Source organism: Sus scrofa, chromosome 7, assembly GCF_054392235.1.
Source record: "Sus scrofa isolate SSC_HxYL_T2T_F1_AM1 chromosome 7, Sscrofa_HxYL_maternal_Yorkshire_Landrace_v2.0, whole genome shotgun sequence".
In the NCBI taxonomy this organism is placed as follows: domain Eukaryota; kingdom Metazoa; phylum Chordata; class Mammalia; order Artiodactyla; family Suidae; genus Sus; species Sus scrofa.
In genome coordinates this window covers 19741282-19762159 of record NC_139389.1, presented here as the reverse complement: position 1 = coordinate 19762159, position 20878 = coordinate 19741282, and the positions used below count along the sequence as shown (strand labels likewise).

Genomic DNA, 20878 nt, shown 5'->3' with positions numbered 1-20878 from the left:
CTGTAGTGGAGGGAGCCAGGCTGTAGAAAAACAAGTAAGAATATGATGTGTCAGATGGAAAGAAGTTCACGGAGAAAAAGTAAGTGCGGGGTGAGAAGAATAGAGCATGGTGGTCAGAGAAGGTTTTACTGACAAAAGCTCAGGCTTGAAAGGGCTGCAGGGCTGGCCCGATGTCGGGAGAATGTTCTGGGAAGAATCAGGAGGCTAGTGTGGCTACAGCAAGGCCAAGAGCATTAGAAGATTCCATCCCCAAGGTCTCTGGAGTGGGTAGGAGTGTCCAGCTCTTGTAAAACCTTACCGGCTCTTGTAAGGATTTTGGTTTTTGCTCTGTGGGCAATGGGGAGCCACTGATGAATGTTGAGCGAAGTGAAAAATGTGATTGGTTTTTCAAAAGGATCATTCGGGCTACTGTCTTGAAAATAAAAGGCAAAGGCAGGGAGGCCAGTTAGGAGACGAGGGCAAAGAACTAGGAGGGAGTTGATGGGGAACTTACCAGGCCTGATGATGATTGGATTCTGGAGGTAAATAGACAAAGTCACCAAGGATGACTCCAAGGCTTTGGCCCAAGCGCCTAGAAGGATGCTGCTGATCTTTACTGAGATGAGGAAGGCCACTGGCAACGTAGGCTTGGGTTACAGGAGCATTGCCATGATGGGGAAGCATGAGTCCACTTGGGACAGTGTAGATGTAAATGGCAGACGACTTTGTGAAGTCCCACTCCCGGAACCAGGATCGTGGGCACTAGGAAACAGCTGTTGAGATGTTGAGGATAAAATAGCATATTTATAAGGGAGAGTTAGTCATAGATGTATCTCTGGCTTATGGTATTTGGGCTATATAACCTATATGGGCTGTTCCCTAAAACAAGGAGCTGGAGAATGCAGTACAAACTCTGCACAAACACTTAAGGGGAATTAAAAGAAAGATCAGAGGGGAAGGAGTGGATCATCTGGGCAGGCTTTTTGAAGGTGACTATTTGAAAGAGCTCATTTAACATCCTTGGCAGCACTATCTCACTATACAGAATAATTGTGGAACTGCATCCACGAATTCTCCATCTGCTTATGGCCTCATGCATTTGGCGCTTCGCTTCCCAAGTTAAAATGCTTGCATTTCTTGCCCTTTTTCTCTAAGGCTGTCCATCCATAGCATCTCAGCTGAAAGAAACCTCTTTGGAGGTTTTTGCTCTTCTTCTCCTAATAGAAGGCAAGGGGTCAATTTCACTGCTAAACCCTCTCCCTTTTTTTTTTCCCCCCAAGGAGGTTTATCAGCCTCCCCAGTCACACAGCCATTTAGCTAGCAGAGTTCCCTTCGTGGCTCAGTGGTTAAAGAACCCGACTGGGATCCATGGTGATGTGGGTTCGATCCCTGGCTCACTCAGTGGGTTAGGGATCCAACATTGCCATGAGCTGTAGTGTAGGTCACAGATGCGTTTGGACCCTGCATTGCTGTGGCTGTGGTGTAGGCTGGCAGCTGCAGCTCTAATTTGAACCCTAGCCTGGGAATTTCCATATGCCACAGGTGCAGCCCTTATAAGCAAAACAAAAACAAAAACAAAAACAAAACAAAACAAAAACCAGTGAAGTGCTAGCAATCTGCAATCGCTTGTATTTTAACTCAAATCCCACAAGCTCTGCCCGCAATCACTTCTGTTTATTCTAATCCTAGGGAAAATTGTTCTTACTCCTGTAAGACAGTCTTTCCTGTCCTTGAAAACCATTAAAAGAAGATATTAACACACACATGTAATTCTCTAGACCCTGCAATAGCTGGTCAAATATTTGTATTTCATGAGGCACTTGAGTCCAATAGTTATCTATGCCTACAAGAGGGCAAGTGTATTCTGAGTCCTGAAGAGGCCAGAGTGTCTGTGCCTTCGGATCTGAAATGCAGGGGCACACGCCCCACAGCTGTTGAACTTGAATTCCTCTTTGAATGTGGCACCCAGGGCTGAGAGGCACTTCTCAGACAGGCCTGTGTGCATTCATTCTTTCAAAACCTGCCCAATGCTTCCATCCTATTCTGACTTGGCCGCTGTCTTGGGTGCAGAGAGCAAACGAGAGCAGGTGTTCAGATTTATCTTCCTCAAGTAGCCCCTTGAGGCTAGTTGGTGGCGGGAGGCGGGGGGTCAGTGAAGGAAATAAAGCCTTCTACCCCCCAACTCTCGGGCCTGCCAACAGACAGCTGTTCCAGCCTCTTCCTGCAGCCGCTAGTGAAAACAGGACTGTGCTTCAATGAAAGATATTTACTAAGCGATTGCTTGGAGCAGCCCCTTCCTTTGGAGACTTGCTTAAACCAAAGCCCTTGGATTCATTGCCATTGCTGTACAGTTTTCACCTCCAGCAGCCTTGCGCGAATGACCTATTTTGAATGTGACAGCCGATTACACTTGGGCGGCGTGAATAATTTAATAGGTGTGAGAGCTGTGTCAGCGTTGTGATATTACAGCAGCCTTGCCTGCCTGGCTAATTACGAAGGGTGACAGCGCCTAGTCCCATTGTCATGGCTCCAATCCGAAGCTGCCAGGGGCATGGATTGTGTGTGAACAGAGAAGGCAAGAGGGGACGTGGGGCCAGGCCTGGTTCCCGCTACCAAAGAAGGCTTTGTGAGTTGAGCAAGGCGTGCTGCGGGAATCAGATTTCCACTTTCACCTCTGCAGAGTGAACCTGCCTGGCCCGCGGGGATGGAGCTTGTATCCTGTATCCCGATTCTGCAGAACATGCGTGTTAGGAGGAGGAGGCACAGGCTGTGAAAGGGCGATTTAGGAAGCCAAGAGGCACGAGGCTCTGAAGCAGGCAGGGGGAGCTTATGTTTCCAGGCCTGGCGGAGGTCTTTTAAACTTGCAGCTGGACACACAGCCCAGGAGCAGGGTCAGAAAGCGGCTGCAGAGAAGAGTGAACAGCCAGGAGGAAACTCAGTCATGGCTTCAGAATCTTCCCCTTGTGTTCTAAGCTGCCTTGATACTCCCTCCAGCTTTGCTTGAATGGTAGTGACAGTTGTTTAACCTCACAGATCTGTTTCCCAATGCGAATTGGACTCCAGAATAATGTCCATGAGGATGGTGAAGACGAACAACTAGCAATAAAGCTTTGAGTGAAATGGCTTCTGGGCCCGTAATTCCTCCTAAAATCACCCCCTAAAAGTTAAGGGTCTTAGGTTCATGAGTTAGGGAGGGACCCACCTTTGGAGAGATTTGTGTGTGGTTGGGGGACAGTGAGGAGAAAAGAGATTGAACAGGATTATGTACAACAGAGTTCACCTAAAGTTGAGAGAGAAATGAAAATAATTAAAGGAGTTCCTTACGGAAGAAATTTTTTTAAAAAATATGAATGACAATAAAACCAGATTAAAGGAATTTTTTGTCAATAATCCATAGGCTGTTGTTGTCAATCAGGGCAGTGTCAGGGAACGGATGGCCCAGGGACCCAATATAAATAAGTCACCTTGGAGAACCTTACAGACAAATGTCTTCTTTTATGTTACCCCTGATAATGAGAGAAACAGGAAGGGATTCATTATGAAGTGAAAATCAGTTTAGAGCCTTGAAAAGAACCTACCTATCAAGTACCTAGCAGTGTGTTTGCACATGCATATTGATAGTTCCCAGTCACCGCTACATTAATTTTGCATTGCTTTTTTTTTTTGCCTTTTCTTGGGCCGCTCCCGAGGCATATGGAGGTTCCCAGGCTAGGGGTCTAATTAGAGCTGTAGCCACTGGCCTACACCAGAGCCGCAGCAACATGGGATCCGAGCCACGTTTGCAACCTACACCACAGCTCATGGCACCGCCGGATCCTTAACCCACTGAGCAAGGCCAGGGATCGAACCACACAACCTCACGGTTCCTAGTAGGATTTGTTAACCACTGAGCCACGACGGGAACTCAAATTTTGCATTATTTTATACTTCTTTTAGTTTATCTGTGCGACAGGATTTGTTGAATTAAATTTATACTATTTGCCTTCAGGCTTACAAGGTTAGGAATTCATAAAGGTAATGTTCTACCAAAATGTTTTTCAGTCTAGAGCAGAGTTCTCAAAATATAGTCTGAGGAGCCCTCAGGTTTCCCAAGACTCTTTCAGGGGGTCTGCAAGCTCCTCAACGAGTTTTTAAAATATTTTTTTTAGCCAAACCAGTGGCATATGGAAGTTCCCGGGCCAGAGATTGAATCCAAGCTGTGGCTGCGACCTATGGCACAGCTGCAACAATGCCAGCTCCTTAACCCCCTGAACCACAGTGGGAATGCCTAAAAATATATATATATATATTTTTTTTTTTTTTGTCTTTTTGTCTTTTTTAGGGCCACGCCTGCGGCATATGGAGGTTCCAGGCTAGGGGTTGAATCAGAGCTATTGCTGCCCGCCTACTCCAGAGCCACAGTAACACCAGATCCAAGCCTCATCTGTGATCTACACCACAGCTCATGACAACGCCAGAGCCTTAACCCACTGAGCGAGGCCAGGGATCGAACCCGCAACCTCATGGTTCCTAGTCGGATTCATTTCCGCTGCGCCATGACGGGAACTCCTAAAAATATTTCTTTTTGATGGAGTTCCTTGGTGGTTCAGCAGGTTAAGGATCTGCTGTGACTCTGATTACTGCTGTGCTGCAGGTTTGATTCCTGGTCCAGGAAATAACGCATGCTGTGGGCTCGGCCAAAATGCATATATATATTTGTGTGTGTGTGTGTGTGTATTTGTATACACATATTTATGTATGTATATATGTATATATATGTCATCTTATGTATGTCTATTTTTTTAATTGAAGTATAGTTGATATATGATATCATATGTTACAGGTGTACAATATGGTGGTTCACAGTTTTAAAGGCTATATTCCATTTATAGTTATTAGAAAATATTTATTAAATTCCCCATATTGTATCCTTCTAGCTTATTTTATACCTAATAGTTTGTACCTCTTAATTCTCTCCTCCTATATTTCCCCTCCCCCTTCCTTTTCCCTACTCTTAACTACTAGTTTGTTCTCTATATCTGTGAGTTGGCTTCTTTTTTGTTATATTCACTAGTTTGGTGTATAAGTGATTCATACAATATTTGTCTTTTCTCTGTCTGCCTTATTTCATTTACCATAATGTCCTCCAAGTATACATATGTGTGTATATATATATATATATATATATATATATATATATATATGTTATGTAAAATATAAAATAGTCTAGATTCTGTTATTGTGTTAGGTCTTGAGACTAAAAAGTTGGGATGTGATTTTTATAAATTGTATTATTGCAGAAGATGACCTCTCTACCTGTAATATAACAATAATGTACAAGAAATCCAATCTTGAGTTGCTAGACAGAAGGGGATTGTTTGCTACATGTAGGGCATATTTTATTTCCCATCAGCTTTGAGCATTTTGCTGATGACCTCCCCACCCAACTTCCAGGTCACTTGGTGCAGAAGCTAGAAGTGGGGACGGAGGTGGAGTTTAGGATTGGGATAATTTGCCTGAATGCATAGGCCTGATTTCAGCTCCCTGGAGGTGTTCATTCCTGGGACATACTAAAATGCTAAGGATGTTGGCCCAAGTAGTTTCCCATTGTGTAAGCAGATATGTGTGACAATGGTAAGAAAACAACAGCCTGAGATGTCTGCTCCCTTGAGGATCTTATCATCAGTACCAGACACAGGCAATGGAAAATGGGGTTTTGCTCTCAGCGGTTCAGAAAGCAGCAAGCAGTACCCAGCTGTCATTTGTCAGGTTGAAACGTGTTTCTGTAGGCACAGCTCTGATGTCAATAAATGCAGCTCGTTATGCACTTTTTCTGGGGTAAAAGGTGACCAGAGACAGCAAGGCACTGTATGCTCTCATTCCTCACAGAGTCAATATTTATCGATGATCCTCTATACTCATTAATATAGAGGCTACAATACTGTAAGTGGTAACAAACATAGTCCCTGACATCAAGAAGTTTACAATGACATAGGAAGGTATGTGATAGGGTCTTATTCAGGCAACATAAGGGACTTACTGGAGGAGACAGGTAGAGTGTAGCGGGCCGAAGAAGCCCTTGCAAAGGAGGTTGTGTTTGAACAGGGCTTTATAGCCTAGGCAGGGTTTGTAGAGCCAAAGGTCAGAGGTAAAAGAAAAAGTGATGGGCAATTCTCAGCAGAAAATTTCCAGGCAGTGGAAATAGCCTGAGCCCAAAGGTAGAATCAGAAAGTATCAAATGTTGGAGCCAAAGGAAGCTTGGTGATCAAGTGGTCCAAACCCTTCATTTGACAAGTTTGGACACTGAGATCACAACAGTGGAGACTTGCCCTGAGTTTTCTGCTGGCAGAACCAAAAAGCAACCCATGTGTTTCAACTCAAAGTCCAAGACTTTTGGCAGGGCTTTGGCAGGGCTGTTTCCTGGACACTGAGCACAATAGGAAGATCATAGGGCTGGCACTGCACAGTGGTGGGGGTGCTGCTGAAAAGCTTCTGGAACCACACTGTAGTGCCAAGGGGGCTGGGCACCTGTTGGGACCTTATCCAGAGCCATGTTTTGCAAAGTGCATTCTGAGACAGTGGCAGCAGAATCGTCAGTGTGCTTATTCAAACAGCTGAATTAGAATGAAAATACGCATTTTGAAACTCTTTCCCAGAGTGATTCTTAATGCACTTCATAAATTGGAAAATTAAAATAAAGGAGAATAGGGAAAGAGTGGACATAGCATTAATAGATATGAGCGGGATGGAGGGTAAAGAGTTACAGTAGGAGAATGGAGTTCAAGAATCTTAGAAGGGGCAGCATTCCAAGCCATGATTTGGCTGTGCATTTGGGTGACCACATGCCTATAGAGGAAAGTCATAGACTGGAGAAGGAATTTCAAAATCAAGATGTAAGATCTGTTATCCACATGGATATTAAACATCATAGTTCTGATGAGAGATTAGATCTCAGTTGTATAGGGCTGCTTCTCTCCAGGAGTAGTCAGCTAGACCAAAGGTAAAAGCCAGAATGCTCCAACATCATAGGCAAAAAGAATATACAGAAATATACATGGAAAGAAGTCCCTAGATTTAACCCAGACTCCAGGACCTTCCAGTTAGAGCATCAACCTCACTTCATAATGGCAGTGAGTCTTCAGAGATGTTCTGAATTCTGTATTACGTATCTGATGCTCTGAATCGGGTAACTAAATTGTTTGCACTATGGATGCTCTTCTGCTTTCTTCTCATGAATTGTTTATTTACTAGGATTGATTGGTGGTGCAAAGAATAATCAGCCTGGCATTGCCAATTCTGTTCTGTAAATAAAAACTGGCTTTAAAAATGCCTATGAGAGGGAGTTCCTGACGTGGCTCAGTGGAAACGAATCTGACTGGCATCCCTGAGGACGCAGGTTCGATCCATGGCCTTGCTCAATGGGTTAAGGATCTGGCGTTGCTGTGGCTGTGGTGTAGGCCAGCAGCTACAGCTCCAATTTGACCCCTAGCCTGGGAACTTCCATATGCCATGGGTGCAGCCCTAAAAAGCCAAAGAATTAAAAAAAAAAAAAAAAACCATGAGAGAAAAACAGAATAATATTCAGTTTTTAGAAGAAACCGTTTCAGTGCTGCTGAAGTTCAAACACCCTGTTTTATGGTACCAAAAATAATCACAGTTCCCATGGCACCCGTGGTACTTCCTATTTCATAACACCCACCTCAGTTATTTACTGCTGTCCTAACCTACAGGCTCCAGGAAATGGGATCCCTGACTTTCCTGTTTACCTCTGTGGCTCCTGCCCTTCGGAGAGTGCTTGCCACCTGAGTTGAAAGAATAGCTATCATTTGTATGAAGGGCTCCTTTAAATTAAAATTGATACATGGATGGGGTGGGAAGAAGAGAACTTGTGTTAAACTGTTACTCCTTTGGAAGGAATCATTTCTTCCCATTGGTGTAAAAGAGCAGCATGAAGTCACACACTAGCAAGGGTTTCTATAATACCCCCACCCCAATGCCTGACAAGCTCTGGGCTTCACATTTCTCTGGATGAGGTTACAAAGGCTCCGCCAACGTATCTCTGAATGCTTTGATCCATGAAGTTCTGGGGATAGAAGAATCTGACCAGGCCACTGTAGGGACCTAAAAGGAAGTAAATGACATTATCACCAAAGGAGTGGAGACAGGTAGAAATTACCCACCTAAGAATGAAGACTTTGGTGACCACAGCAGGAGCAAGATTTGAGAGGCAGTGTTCTGAAGAGCTGTGGAATAAAGCACCAGGAGACCTTAGTTCTGGTGCTGGATTCTTTATTTGGTTCCTTGGGAAAATCATTTGACTCCCTGAGATTTGGTCTAGACAGACTAATAAGGATTGTATCCTGGATGTGTTGACCTGTGCTACCTGGCCCCTCACTCATGCATGTACTTGATCCCTAAGAAGGATCTATCCTGGGACCTGTGGGGGCTACACTCACTCTGGGCAGGTCCGTGTGAGGACACCGTGAAAAGGCTACCATCTGCAAGCCAGAAAGAGAGCCTTCACCAGAAATGGAATCAGCCAGAACCTTGATCTTGGACTTCCAGCCTCTAGAACTGTGAGAAAATACATTTCTATTGTTTAAGCCCGCCAGTCTGTGATATTTTTTTATGGCAGCCCTAGCAGACTGAGTGGGGAAATGGAAAGGCTTCTCTCCATGGTGGGTGTTAGAACCTGTTCCTCCCCACAGATTTTTCCTAGGTAGCCTAGGAGAAAATGCTAATCTGTAGTAGCTTTTAACGTATTTCCCCCCAAACTTCTGTTACATATCTGTGATGCTTTCCAGGCCTCTTTCTCTAGAGTGCAGTATATGGAGAAAATTTGGAACCTTCCCTGTATTACACAAAGAGCTGTAATACAGGGCGGCAGGTGCCAAGCATCTTGAGAGATGCCAAGATCGAGGATGTAATGAAAGTTCTGAAGTGAGAGGGCGGTGAAAGGGACAAGAGATGTGGGGAAAACAAATACAGATTAGAGTACTAGAACTGGATCTTGATGAATAGCTGTGACTATTAGGAAATGGGTGAAGCTTGTACAGTTGGAGATAAGATGGGCTGGGCAGGGTGGGGGGCTTGACAAGGGAAATAAAAAGATCAAGTTAAGGAGTTCCTGTTGTGGCACAGTGGAAATGAATCTGACTAGGAATCGTGGGGTTGCGGGTTCGATCCCTGGCCCTGCTCGGTGGGTTGGGAATCCTGCGTTGCTGTGAGTTGTCGTGTGGGTCACAGACTCAGTTCGGATCTGGTGTTGCTGTGGCTGTGGTGTAGGCCGGCAGCTGTAGCTCCGATTGGACCCCTACCCTGGGATTCTCCATATGCCAGGGGTGTGGCCCTAAAAAAAAAAAAAATCAAATTAAGAGTAAAGGTGAGCTCCAGAATAGCAGAGTTATTCATCTTTCATTCTGTAAGTAGTTACTGAGCTCTTACTCTGTGCTTGGGATCCAATTTATATCACAGAAACAGTCTCTGCCCTTGGGATCTCACAGTCCAGTGAAAAAGAGACAAAGAACAACTAAAAAGGTAAATGAAATTATTACCATTTACAATGGGCACTATAAAATGCGCAGAGAATTAAAAAGGAATAATTGAGGGGAAGGGCGATGTAGGTGGTCAGGGAAGACCTGTCTGAGAAGTGGCTTGGCATATTTGAGGAATGGAAGTAAGGCCCTTGTGACCTTAGTCAGTGACCTGAGCTTAGAATAAGCGAGGCCGGAGGAATGAATGAGGCTGGGAGGACTAGAAGGGGTTGGCTCACCAAGATCTTGTAAGCACTGGCATGGCCTTTGGATTTTATTCTATAATAAATGGAGAATTAAGGCAGGGTTTTAAGCAGGAGAGTGACCACAACATAATTTTTATTTTTAAAGATTACTCTTTCTAGGGAGTTCCCATCGTGGCTCAGGGGAAACGAATCCAACTAGGAATGATGAGGTGGCAGGTTCGATCCCTGGCCTCTATCAGTGGGCTAAGGATCTGGCGTTGCTGTGAGCTGTGGTGTAGTTTGCAGATGCAGTTCGGATCCCATGTTGCTGCAGCTGTGGTGTAGGCTGGCGGCTACAGCTCCAATTTGACCCCTAGTCTGGGAACCTCCATTGCTGCAGGTGTGGCCCTAAAAAAAAGGAGAAAAAAAAAGATTACTCTTTCTATATTAGCTATCTGTTGCTACATAACAAATTGTCACAAACTCAGCTGTTTAAAACAATATATGCTTATTACTTCACAGTTTCTGTGAGTCAGGAGTCCAGGCAGGTCTTAGCTTCAGGTGTCTCACAAGGTTGCGATCAAGGGGTCATCCTGGGCTGGGGTCCCATCTGAAGGCTTGACTGAGGGAAGATCCACTTTCAACCTTATATGACTGATGATGAGATTCAGTGTCGGAGCTACTGTACAGAGGACCTCAGTTCCTTGTTGCATGAGCTTCTCCAACAGGGCAGTTTGCTTTGCCAAAGCCAATAAGGGACAGAGTCAGCTAGCAAGATAGAAGTCAAAATCTTGTATAATCTAATCCTGGAAGTGACATCTCAGCACATTTGCCATATTCCGTTGGTTAGAAGTCAGCAGGCTCACACTCATGGAGAAGTTATTATACAAGGGTGTAAATATTAGGAAGTGAGAATTGTTGAGGACCATCTTAAAAAGTTTGGTCTGCCACAGTGGAGAAAGGATTCTAGGGAAGGGCAAAGTGGAGGGAAGGAGATAAGCGATACAGGCAAGAGATGAAGGATCTTAAAGAAGGGCGATGATGGTAGAGCTGGAGAGGGGTAACCAAGAATGAGAAGTGTCTTGGAGACAAAAGCAGTAAGTTTTGTTGATGAATTGCATTTGAGAAGTAAAGGAAAAAGAGGCGTTACCAGTAGTGACTTCCAGACTTCTGGCCCCCTAGCAACTGGTAGGGTATTTATGCCATTTTTTTTTTTTTTTTTTTTTTTTTTACTAAAATGGTTAAGTATAATGGAGGGCCTATAGATTTGGTTTATGGGGAGGAGAACCATGAATTGGCCAGCAAGAAATTAACAGGAATTTTTAGATAGGTACTTGGATATCTGACCTTAGAGGAGAGTTCTGAGTTGGAAATGTAAATCTGGGCATCTTTAGCACATGAGCACACTGTGGGGCCTTAAATGCCTGAAATGTTTATGTACACACCATTCCCTAGAACTCCACTGAGTCCTCTGTAAAGTGTGCCAACCTACCTTTAGAACTGCCTCTTTCTCACTTGCCCTAATTCTAACTATCTTTTAAGAGGAGTATCCAGGTTCCAGCCTCTCCCTTCTGCTGGTTTTGCTTACTCTGGGGGGAGGTAGGGAGGAGTGTATAACTTGACTTAATCCTACTTGGCCTTGTGTCTATTTCACCATTGTCTTGATGTTCTTCAGCTCCCATATTTAATCTCCTTATTGCCATTTAGGTTGTAAACTCTGTGAGGGTTGGGGTAGGCAGAGTGTCCTTTTATCCCCTGTCCCTTTCTCAATTCTCCACAAATACTTATCTCAAAGAATGTTTCAATAGCAGTTTTATTTATGACCACTTTAGTAGCTACCAAGAGGCAAAGGGAGTCTGTGGGAGTCTTGCAGCTGTTCAGACCTTTGCGGCTATCAGATTTATTGACCCTGGAAAGAACAGGGGGAGTCATTGGCTAGGTAAAAGGAAGTGAGAAAGAAGGCAGGGTAAGGAAATACTCACAAAACCTGGACTCAGCTGTCATGTAGCAACAAGGATACAACAGGGATGACCCTAGATCCAGACTACAGAGACGAACAAGGATCTATGGCAGACAGGATCATGGGGCCACCATCACACATGTGTGCAGGTGTCAAAAACCAGGTTTTGCACATGCATCTGAAATGGATTCAATTGTCTCCCTATGGACAGGTCACATTAACTCCCTGGAATCTTGGTTTTCCCGTCCATGAAATGGGAGTAATAATAGCTATTGCAGACTTATATTCAGGAATAAATGATACAGTACTTGTAAAGTTTCTGCTCCGGTTCCTAGCATACAAGAAGATAGTCCTTGAACTGTAGTGTTCAGCATCATAAGGATTGGCTCAAATCAACCCAACTCACTAGGGACGCATGTATTGACTAGAATACCAATAGTGAACACACGAGGAATAACTTGCCGGGAAGGCTGGAATGTTCATGTCATATGGTCAACACATTTTCTGTTCTGAAGGAAAGTCTACGTGGGACTATTTGTAGGTTGGAATAAGGACAGAGGGAGGTGGGTGTCTGGAAAAATCTAGCTGACATGAAGTGTTCAGACTGTCAAGACCCTCGGTACTCAGGCTGCCCTTCATGGTCTAAGGCAGAGACATGGTGACCAGAGCTTGCTCTTGGGTGTCCTTTCAAGGCATCAAACACATTCTGCTCCTATTGTTGTATCCTTAGGTGGGTTTGACATGGTTGATTAAGCTATGGTTTTGGCAGCTCAGATTCCAGGCCTGAGGATGCAGTCTCCTTATCATAACTGGATAAGGACACGATGTCCTCAAATGTTCCCTTTTGGTCTAAATCTAAACTCACTGATTGCTACTAGCTCCCTCACGAGGTGACTGAATCCCAAGTTGGGGAAGGGGGATGCACCTTGCAGTACCATTCTATTCAATGCATTCTGCATACACAATTTATTCTGTTTGGTGGCTTTACAGACACGGAAACTGAGGCATAAGGGATTCCCTGTATAAGAACAGAAGCAGAGACTTTGTCTTTGGGACCTTGTGGACTGCCCGTCTTGGACATTTTCCACTCTAAAGACTCTTTCTCTGAAATGTCTTTGTCAGAGCCACACTTTCCTAAAGGAAAGCTTTACATCTAGTTCAAATCCACCGAAACAAAATAAAAAACAACTCTGTTTCTCCCCATTGTTATGAGATCTCTCTAGTCAAACAAGCCCTAGCAGAGAGCCCAGATAAACCAGATGGCCAGAGACTTTCCAACTCAACTCTTGCCGTGAGCAACCAACTTCACCCCACCAGCACAGACACACACACACACACACCCATCCGACGTCGCCCCAGCTCATTGTTTCAATGCACTGCCTCTTCGAAATCCCACGAGGTTCGATGAAAGGGCCTTTCCTGGCCTTGGCTGGTTTCCCCTGCCCTCTCCCTCCAATGCACTCTGTCCTCTGCACGAATTCCAAGGATAACTCCAAAGGGGCGACACCAGCTAGTGCCAAGGAGCTCAGCGTGCCCGCGATCGGTTGGAGGCAGCCAGCAAAGCGCAGCCTCGCGTAGTTGCGCTGAAGTAACTGTCAAGCAGCTGGCTCCCCGCCCCCTCCCTGCCGGGGTGACGCCGCCGGCCCCGCGGCCCCGCCCCCGCGCGCTCCCCGCTCCCCGCGCCCCAGCCCCCTGCGCGGCCGCCGCGCTCGCTCCGCGCGCCGCCGGCCCCGCAACTTCAGCCCCAGCCGCGGCTGCCTGGAGCCGACGCGGGAGGGCCGCCAGCGCCGGGGCCTGGGCGCAGGGACCTTCCCCGCCCCCTGCTTCCCGGCGACCCTTTGTCCCTTCACCCGAGTGAGCGAGCTCAAGCTGTCTGCAAAGCCGGGGGTGCGGGCTGCCCGGGGCATTGCTTTGCACCGAGGCTGTTATTCTAAGCCAGAGACAGCAAGAGTCCCCCTGTCATGACAAGGAGGCTTCGTCTTTAGGTATGTGCACCTTTTTGTTTGTTCCTTTCTGCTTCTGATTTGGCTGACAACCCGGGTGAGGTCTATGTGGCGAGAATGTCCTCAGCTCGAGGGTTGCCTGTTAAGGAGCCGTTGGGAGTGGGGCGTTCCTTAGCCTCGGAGGGTTCGGGTCTCCGATGCCACAGGAAAGAGACGCTCAGTTGCTGAGCGGTAGGGGGCACAAGCGCTTTTGCAGGCAGAACCAAGGGATGCCCAGGAGAGTGGAGGGACCGACCAGAGGATGTTAAGGGGCCTGCGGCAGTTCTTGGGGGCTGGGGCATTTTGGGAGCTTGAGACGCGCTTGGCCAGAGGATTCGTGCCATGGAGGGTGGGAGGTGCGAGCGCCCCAGGGTGCAGGTCCTGGGTGGCCCGCTGCCACCTAACGACTTCTGGCACTCTCAGCGGCCACGGGGAGTCCAGCGCAGGGCTGGGATCGCGGTCTCTGGGGACCTGACTTGCCCCCGGGCTGCCCAGATTCAACTTGGCTGCGAACCAGCCTCAGCCCGCGTGTCTGAATTCCAAATTGGCCATGTGGGGAGAGGGGGATGAGAATTGGGAGGAGGGGCAAGAAGGAGAAATGTGCTGCCTTGATGCTGACCAGCGTCTGGAAAAACGAGGGAGGGGTGATGCACCTGAAGCTGGGAGCATCCCTGCAAGTTTCTGTGGCTCAGAAGGTCTAGAGAAAAGAAGCCTCTGTAGCTCGGTTACCGCGAGACCGTAACCTCCTATCCCCCTACCCCAGGGTGGTGGGGAGCCGATAGAGAACCTCAGTTTAGAAGGGAGTGGGTGCTGTTGGAAATTAGACAAGCGGAAGCCATCCAGATGTTAGGGTGGCAGAAGTGTTGTGCCAGTCCCTGGTGCAAAGTGACAGCTCCCGCAGGAGCAAGAGAGCAAGTGGAAAAGCGAGATAACCGGACGGATTGGGGGTGGGGCGGGGGTGGGGCGTCGGGGAGGTTGGCAGCGTCCAAGGTTCTTATCCTGAAGATAGGAACGTGTTGCTCGAGTGAGGGGGAGGAAACGTTCAAGCTTTTGGTCAGGGGGAAGCAATCATGACTGTCCTGGAAAACATGTTGGGTCTGTCTTTCCTCCCTACTCCCCACTTCCTCCACGCTCACAGCCATGCACTTGGCTGAATGAAGTTCTAGGACTGTGACTAATCATCCGCGCATTCCCAAAGAGATTGTGCTTGTGCTCTCTACGGGACTGGGCATCTTCTGTGAGCATTTGCCCCTTTGCTGTCTGACACACAATCGTTTCTTCCTTTTTGTTTTCTATCAGGTTTATCTGGCTCAGAATGTTCCTCTTCTGCTATCCACCCCCAGCCCAGTATATTCCTATTCACTTAATTTTGGGACCAGCCTCTGGTTTCCTCTCTTACCCCCACTGTCTACTTCCATTGTGTCTCCATCAGCCTGTTTGAGCTGCTGTTCCAAGGGGCGGATGTCAGCTGTGAGCTCTCCAAGAACTGGCATCATCAGGCTACTCTCCAGTGGTTAATTAGGAGGCAGCCAGTGGCTATTCTTCTGTAAGAACAAATTGCAGGGGTGTGTCTAGTCAGAGTAACAGCAGTCGGGGGTCTCCCCCTCTTCACCACCTCCTCCTGGCCCAGCCCTCAGGGTCAGTCTCCTGTACCCAGCTCCCCCTTCAGCTGAGATATTGCCAAACCTTGGCTCTTCCCCAGAAAGGTGATACATTTATCCGAAAATCTGCTGCATCCAAACATCTGAAAGCCTGAACACTTGGGAATCTGTTTAGTAAAAACATACCATATATGGGTTCCCATTGTGACTGAGTGGTAATGAACCTGACTAGTATCCATGAGGATGCAGGTTCAATTCCTGGCCTCGCTCAGTGGGTTAAGGATTTGGCATTGCCGTGAGCTGTGGTGTAGGTTGCGGATGTGGCTCAGATCCTGCGCTGCTGGGGCTGTGGCGTAAGCTGGCAGCTGCAGCTCTGATTCAACCCCTAGCTTACGAACTTCCATGTGCCACACAACAAACAAAAATTTTTTTAAATACCACATACATTGCTTTTCCCAAAGATCTCCAACGGGTATTGCTTCTCTCTTCCTCTACCAGTCCAGCGTGAGATCTTGCTTTGACTATTTTATCTTCAGTATAAAAAATACCAAGCTAGAGGGAAGAAAAGCTAAAAACCTGCACTAGGGACTTGCATAGAATTCTGAGTACCTGAACTCAAATTCTAGAAATGGCTCTCCTTCCTTTGATGGACGGCAAAATAGAATTCTTTCCAGCAGAAAAGGGACCAAGGGGCCTTGGAAGAAGATTTTTATGTCTATGGGTGTTGGTAGCTAAACTCACATCAGAATTCTACTCTTTAGTATTGAAGTCCATTGACCTGGGGTCCTACTGATGATGGCCAGGTGGCCCACCCTAAATCTGAGGTCGCTAAGTGGGTACATTCCTCCTATGGTAAAACCGCACAGCCCAGCTGTGATACCAACCACTTGCCCACTTCTAAATATAACCAAGTTAAAACTAACTAACTAAATAAATATAACCAAGTCACTTCTCTGCTGTATTTTGAGTTAATGCAGATTATTAGCTCACCCCTAGGTGTCAAGAGACTCAAACACAGACAAAGGCTGTTCTGGAGAGTGAGCAGCACAGCCTGCATGTTTCATATGAAATGGTCGAATCAGACAAACAACAGTCCCTTGGGTTGACGTGTCTGCAAACCAGTGTTTTATTTTATTGTTCATTGCATTCCATGGGTTGAGGGGAAAACTCAAAGTTGTTTCCATTTTGAAAAGAAGTCAGAAGTCTAAAACCGGTTTCTTGCTTTTCTTGGGAGGAAGTGGTGGTAGAAGTGAAAGTCTGTTTTGTTTATACAATGGGTGCTCCTCGGGGCAATGGCAGATTTGACTTTCTACTTGGGCCTCTGCTGCCCTTGGTGGCCGAGAGCAGGGCCTTGTGCTTCTGAACAGCTCCTTTACCAAGGTTATTTTCATCTGCCAAGCCGAACTCCAGGAGCTGGAGGAGATAGACAGCTTGTGTTTGCGGCCATTCAACCAGAAAAGAATACCAGCTGAAAACAGACAATGAAGCAGGGGAGCTGGGGTGGGGGTGGGGAGAGGAGGTACAGATAGGCCAGCAGCACATAATTGGTTCCCCAAAGGCAAACCTAGACGTGGGATGGCTCCGTGAGGCAGTTGTCATGTAAACACCCCACGAGGTGATTATTGGAAAGATCTGTGCATGAAAGGAGGACGATGACGATGCCTGCGTGCCTTTGCATCTGGAAGGAACCCTCTGCTTTCGAAATCACATCCTTATAGCCCGTGGCTCTGTACCACATTTTCCCCCTGAAAATCAAACCTCCCCATTGTGCGCGTGGAGGCCTTCAAGTTGATTCAACTAAACAAAAGCGCTCAACGCTCGGCTCTTGGATGAATTAATATCAACCCCCCCCCATCCTCCTCCGTCCTCCTATCTCCTCTCTGAGGCCACCAAGTTCCTCTCTGGGTGAATGGCCAAGGTTTGCTTTGTTTTTTTGTCACAGGACACTCATCCCACTTTGGTTGGAAGTGTTCCCTAAAAAGAAGAGATGTTTTTCTCAGAGTGTGGCCAGCTATCGAGAAAAGATCATTTTACACATGGCCCGCTGCCGGGGCGCCCTCCCTGGGCACCGTGGAGAAGAGAAGCCACTGCGATTTATTTTCTTGTGCCCATTGTTTACATGACACCGAGGAGCACCGCGTGGAGGAGATGAATGTTTTCACACGTTCATCCCACTAATTAAAAAGGAAATTAGATTTCTCTTCAACAGTGAAAGCAAATGAGGTGCAATATCTTCTGTGTTGTGTTTCATAAGATCAAAACGAGCTCTCTGCCAGACCCGAGGAGGGCAGAGTCGCAGACAAAGGGAATGTTTTTCACACCATTTAGCGTTCAAAAATATAATGGGGTGATTAACAATCATTTTGATTTCTGAGGTGCCTTGGAAGGCCAAGGGCTCAGCGTTGCGTAATTTACGAGGGTGCTAGGATCTGGCCAGAGTTAAGAGTGTTCTTTCAATGTTAGAGGGTAGGATATTGAAGGCAGAGAATCGGAGAAGAGGAGGAAGAAGCCAATTGTGTTGGACAGAGTGCTGTCCATGCATGTCTTAGCTTGCCCTGTCTGTATCTGTTATCTCAGCATAATTATTAATAGCCCTCCCTTTCACTCAAAAGGGTTCCTGTTTGGTCACCCTAGAAATAAGGGGTACAGGAGGTCAGAGGCAGGAAAGGAAGGCTGTGATTGGTAGTAGCTGATGGTGTGAGTAGTGGGTGAAGATTTCATCTGTGTGCCTATTGCAAGATGACAGATACATGAAAGGGCAAAGGGAAGACTCACCAGAGAGGAAGACCAGGAAGATTGTGAGCTCCCTGAGGGCAGAGGGTCTATTGTGTTCATTCCTGGATGCTCAGGGCTTGCATTCTCCCAAGCACATCGTACACATCGAATATGAACTCACTGCCCGGGACCTAGGTTGAAGATCAAGACCGAAGGTAAGAAAGTTCAGGACAGCGAGGCGGCACGCCTGGCAAAGGTCAAATGGGCACGATTATGAAATAAGGCTATTAATAATGGTGAGGGTGCTAAAACCAGGCTGGCAATGATCATCTCCCAAAACAACCTGTGTCTTGTAACTCTCGTGTAAGTCCTTGTCTTTGGGCTTTCACGTCTAGCACTGGAAGTGATCTCTTCCTTCTCAAGCGAGTTGTTCAGGAAGGATCTGAAGGAACAATGACTCCATTCTCTTCAAGCTTGTCCCCTCTGTCCTTGTCTTCGAGAAGGACCTTTGGAAGAGAGGCAAGGGCAGGAAGAGGGGAGGTAGCTTACAACTATAAAAAAGCAATGCAGATAAACACAAAGAGCACATGGTTTTTCCGTCTTCTAATAGGAGGAATAAATCCAAAGTGACAGTTTCCTGGAGCTAATGCAACTCCCCAAGGTTATTCCCAGTATAGCATTTGATTTCCATACTTTTTGCTATATATGAAGGCCTGGAGAGACTTGGTCTTGGCTTTAACTGTGACAATCTGTTCATGTGACCCCTGCTGATATACAGAGGTTTGAGTTTTAACTATCCTCAATGGAGATTCCAGGATAACTAACAGGAAGTTTTCACTTTTAAGGTTATTTAGTGGCATTTTAGCTGCGTTGAAATGATCTGTATTTTCTGAAATTGTGATCTAATTGAGTGCTGACTTGGTGATGCCTCACCCTCAGAACTATGTGGAGCTTAGACAAAAGAGAGGTAGACACACAGGGATGTAGGACTGACAACATGCACAGGGTCCCATTGCAGACAACAGAATCCACTCAGCAGAAAGGATATACAATAAAATGGCTTATTGAATTGTTGGGTCCGGAAGGCCAGGGAAACACACTTGTGGTCAGACTTCCCAGAACAACTTCAAAAGTCACGTTGTAACAGAGTAACTGACTAATCAATAATCAAGACACTGCCCACTGATTTAGGAAGCTACTGCCTCCAGAACGAGGCTGCTACTGCCACCATCAGGAAACAGCCAGCCAGAAAGGCACCACAGAAAAACCAGATCATCCGTGAAGGTGGTTGCCAGTGGTGATTACAGAAGAGGCGGAAGTTCAGCATAGGGTTGTTCCCATCATGGCTCAGTGGAAATGAATCTGACTAGTATCCATGAGGACGCAGGTTTGATCCCTGGCCTCGCTCAGTGGGTTAAAGATCTGGCATTGCCTTGAGCTGTGTGGTTTAGGTCAGAGCTCAGATCTAGCGTTGCTGTGGCTGTGGTGTATAGGCCAGTGGCTACGGTTCCAATTTAATCCCTAGCCTGGGAACCTCTATATGCCGTGAGTGCGGCCCTAAAAAGACAAAAAAAAAAAAAAGTTCAGCACTGTAGGCAAAATAATGCACTCTCCCCCCAAGATATCCCTGTCTTAATCCCTAAAACCTATGAATGAAGATGTTACCTTACATGGCAAAAGGAACTTTGCAAATGTGATTATGTCAAGCACCTTGGGATTCGCCTGGATTCTCCAGGTAGCCCAAGCTAATTTCATCAATCCTTAAAAGCATAGAACCTATCCCAGCTGTGGTCATGTGACAATGGAAGAAGGGTCAGAGAGATGCAGCATTGCTGGCTTTGAAGATGGAGCAAAAGGCCCCAAAAAAGGAAACATAGCTGGCCTCTAGAACCTAGAAGCTAGAAAAAGCAAGGAAATGAATTTTTCCCTAGAGTCTCCAGAAGAGAACTCAGCTCTGCTGATACCTTGATTTCAACCCAGTGACACCCATTTCAAACTTCTGACCCCCTGAACTGTAAGATAATAATTGTGTGTCAGGCCACTGAATTTGTAGTTATTTGTTACAGCAGCTATTGGAAACTAAGACTGACAGCCTTCCCATCATTTTGGCCTGCAAATCTTGTGGCAAGTACACCTGGTGGAGGCCTCCTGCATCATGTGTGGAATCCAAGCTACAGGGGATTCTGGGAAAAGTGGTTTTCAGCTTCCAGGCTTTGGTACTAGAAGGCACCCTATGGGGACGGGGGGGGGGGATTGAAATGATGTCAAATGTGAATCGGGAATCACCTATATCCTGTGCAGCTGCCATGGAAAGACATGGGGACGGTGGGCATGGGGAGCCTCTGGTGTATAGACACAGCTCTTAACTATCCTGCTCTGAGAGACAGAGGCATGTGGACATGGCAGAACAGGACTGGATGCCTGAGATTTCTAGGAACAAGTGTTATTAAGTCATGAAGTCCCAAGGGGGAGAGGCAGAGAAGACCTCAGAATAGCGGCCTGTTTTACTGAACTAGACGTTACCATGTGGTCTGTTATTGCTGGCAGGGTGGTATTAAGGAGAGATTGTACATAAGTACATAAGGATAATTATTGCCATTCTATAGCTTAACTCAACTTTATACAGTCAGTCTATATGGCAGACTTTGCTTTCCAAATACGGCCTCAACAGTATCTCTCATCCCACAGGCCCTTTCTACACGTGACTTTGATACACTTTCCATTGAGAAATGAGGTATTTGTTCCTTCCCCTCAAAATTGTGAATTTCTTGATCAATAGAGAATGTTGACTTCCGAGGCTAGGTCACAGATGATAACTCAGCTTCTCCTTTGTTGGCTAGTACAGTAGCTTTTGAAGCTATCAGCCACCATATAAGCCACCTGACTATCCTGAGGCTGCCATGCTGTGAGGAAGCCCAAACTCGCCAACTACATGAAGAAGGCT

The 20878-nt window shown here is 46.4% G+C and overlaps 1 protein-coding gene across 18 annotated transcripts in view; it reads left to right on the top strand.

Annotated features, from left to right (window-relative positions):
* Positions 1-20878, top strand: part of RIPOR2 (RHO family interacting cell polarization regulator 2) — a 228096-nt gene that overhangs the window by 120154 nt on the left and 87064 nt on the right. For 5 of the 18 annotated variants that reach the window (XR_014809760.1, XM_013977481.3, XM_084967594.1 and 2 more), the window contains exon 1: positions 13323-13621. The exons of 7 other annotated variants lie outside the window; for them this stretch is intronic. The gene's annotated coding sequence lies outside the window, so the exon portion shown is untranslated. Of the gene's footprint in view, positions 1-13322; positions 13622-13657; positions 13883-17161; positions 18150-20878 lie in introns of those variants that run through there. 6 more of the 18 variants (XM_021098402.2, XM_084967603.1, XM_084967597.1 and 3 more) reach the window with 5 other exon arrangements.